The 3,133-nt window shown below is 48.4% G+C and overlaps 1 pseudogene; it reads right to left on the bottom strand.

The window, feature by feature from the left end:
* Positions 1-951: 951 nt before the first annotated feature.
* On the bottom strand, positions 952-2,689 carry LOC149240374 (18S ribosomal RNA; annotated as a pseudogene).
* Between the last annotated feature and the right edge of the window lie 444 nt (positions 2,690-3,133).

Below are 3,133 nucleotides of genomic sequence, written 5' to 3'. Positions count from 1 at the left end.
TACAGTTCATTGGGACAATCCTCCATCAGGGGTTTCTTCACTTCGGCCTCGGATGGTAGGAGAGATCCACCTACTATCAGTAAAAATTCAGAAGTTAGCAGCTCCCCCTCCTCCTCATCAGTAGGCGATGGCTCCTCCAGGGCTTGAGCACATTCTCCAGGCGCCTCCAGTCGAAACATTTATCTAGGGTTCCTTAGAGGGATCCTCTCTTCTCCGAGACTCCCGGCTTCGTATCTTTTTGTTTCTTTGATGATAGATTGTAGATTCTAGGGCTACTAGACATATGACAAAGCACTGACACCTCCTCTCAGATTACAGTGATCAGCATAAAGAAAGGTGAGCAGTTCACTATTGGTGATGACTCATCTCTCCTAGTGTCTAGTTGTGGTACTGCTAAAATTGAGAATATTGAGTACAAAGATGTTATCCATGTTCCTGGATTGGGACCAAACCTTCTCTCTATCACTGCATTACTAACACTAATCAAAAGGTGGAATTTTGGCCAGACAGATGGGTTGTTAAAGACATGAATGACAGGTTCAAAGTTGTTGCTTCCAGATATTGTGATGAATTTGAATGTATGTACAAGCTAAGAAGTATTCTACACCTCCCGCTTTGAATAAGTTCATTGCAATGGTGGCCAATGCAGATGACGTAAGCTATGGCACTTTCGTCTCTGTCACAAGAACTATGGATCCTTGAGGCACATGAGCTGTCTCCACCTAGCTAAGGGTCTTCCATAGAGAAACCCTCCCAGTGGTGTTTGTGAGGGATGTGTGATGGGTAAGCATCACCGAGAGTCCTTTCCAAAGGACAACTAAAGGCAGGCCTCTAAGCCCCTTGGTTAACACATTCAGCCTTCTTTCTAGGGTGAGTAAGCAAACTCTCGACTAAAAGGAGAGGCCCGGTAGGGTGAGGGTGCATTAGCACACTCGACTATCCAGGAGAGGGATTCGATCTAGCCGCAGGTTCCCCTACGGCTACCTTGTTATGACTTCACCCCAGTCGAAGACCCCACCATGGTATGCGCCAATAAGACCACCCCAACCATAGTAGGCCACACTAGTGGAACATATATAGATAGGGTGATCATTGGTTTGATGCTTCGGGCAAAATCAACTCCCAGGGTGTGACGGGCGGTTTGTACAGGGCTCGGGTACATATTCACCGCGGCATGCTGATCCGCGATTACTAGTGATTCCAACTTCATGTTCTCGAGTTGCAGAGAACAATCCGAACTGAGGCAATCTTTCCGGATTCGCTCTGCCTTATGGGCTTGCTTCCCATTTTCATTGCCATTGTAGCACGTGTGTGGCCCAGCCCATAAGGGCCATGCGGACTTGACGTCATCCCCACCTTCCTCCAGCATATCACTGGCAGTCTCTTGTGAGTGCAGCACGCACCTGCCTTCATAGGAGTGTCATCAATCAAAAAGAGGCGCTTGCCTCCGAGAGTTCGCTTACTCACCCTCGCCCTTGAGAAGGGGCGATGACATTGATCCGTTAGCGCATGTCTCAGCAACACAAAACGAGGGTTTCGCTCGTTATAGGACTTAACCAAACATCTCACGACACGAGCTGACGACAGCCATGCAGCACCTGTATGAATTTTCGCACCATCCCGTTAAGGACAGGCACACTTGTTCATATGTCAAGGGCTGGTAAGGTTCTGCGCGTTGTATCGAATTAAACCACATGCTCCACCGCTTGTGCAGGCCCCCGTCAATTCCTTTGAGTTTCAGTCTTGCGACCGTACTCCCCAGGCGGAGTGTTTCACGCGTTAGCTGGGCCCCTGATCCTAATCCTACCTAGTAGGCAGGCAGACCAAGGACGAACACTCATCGCTTACGGCATGGACTACCAGGGTATCTGATCCTGTTTGCTCCCCATGCTTTCGCACCCCAGCGTCAGTGGGGACCCAGAGAGCTGCCTTCGCGGTTGGCGTTCCTTCGTATATCTTAGGATTTGATCCCTCCACACGAAATTCCACTCTCCCCTATCTCACTCAAGTGAAATGGTCAAGAAAGCACCCCGCCAGTGTTTTGGCGACTTTCACTTTCCACCCTTTTCACCGCCTACGTGCCCTTTACGCCCAGTCATTCCGAATAATAATTGCCCCCCCCGTATTACGGCGGCTACTGGCACGGAGCTAGCTGGGGCTTCTTCCTCGAGTCTTGTCATGATCGAAACTCGACGAAAGAGCTTGAAAAGCGACAGTGCCCTTCTTCACCCACGCGATATTTTTGGATCGGGCGTGAGCCCATTGTCCAATATTCCCCACTGCTGCCCCCCGAGGGAGTCTAGGCTGTGTTTCAGTCCCAATGCGGCTGATCATCTGAAAAGACTAGCTAAGCATCATTGGCTTGGCCAGCCTTTACATAACCAACTACCTGATACTACGTGGGCTCATCGAACAACGCGAATTAGCTTGCTTTATGAATTATTCAGGATTTGGAGTGAACTATTCGGCAGATTCCCACGTGTTATGCACCCGTTCTCCACTTTTCTTGTTGTGCCCCATGCCCAACGCACCACTCGCATATCATTTGAGTGAGTGAGCACGCGCTAGGAGGGGGCTATTCATCTTTCCCTTCTACCCCCACGTGGATGGATGGGGAAGCAAGCCACGTTCGACTTGCATGTGTTGAGCATATAGCTAGCGTTCGTTCTGAGCCAGGATCAAACTCTTTTTTTGAGTATGATCTATTTTGAGCATCAAATGCCCCTCACCCATATGAATGAGTGAGCGACCCCTAAATAATATAGGGCCTTTCGAATGTCGGCAGCCTTCATATTCATATATTATATATGTCATTACGGTCATGATCGAATTCATGACGATCTCCCTACCTGAATGAGATAGGTAATTACACTTTAGCAGATCATGCATATATTATATATGTCATTATGCTATTTTGAGAGATCGAATTGTGAACTTCTTCCATCCAGACCTTCTCTCACTCACATCTCTCTGGTCATGTATGAAATGACATATATAATGATCAGTCATAAATCTCTCTCCTTGCACTAGGAAGCGCAAGACCCTCCGGACCTTCTCTCAGGAGCATCTCTCTGGTTCAGAAATGACATATGCCCATATCTGGAATGACCGCTTCTTGCATCTTACCTCTCCT

This window comes from Pinus tabuliformis, chromosome 8, assembly GCF_031772625.1.
Source record: "Pinus tabuliformis cultivar Carrire ecotype Pingquan chromosome 8, CPIR1, whole genome shotgun sequence".
NCBI lineage: Eukaryota > Viridiplantae > Streptophyta > Pinopsida > Pinales > Pinaceae > Pinus > Pinus tabuliformis.
The sequence above is the reverse complement of the archived record's forward strand: the minus strand, read 5'-3'. Positions and strand labels throughout refer to the sequence as shown.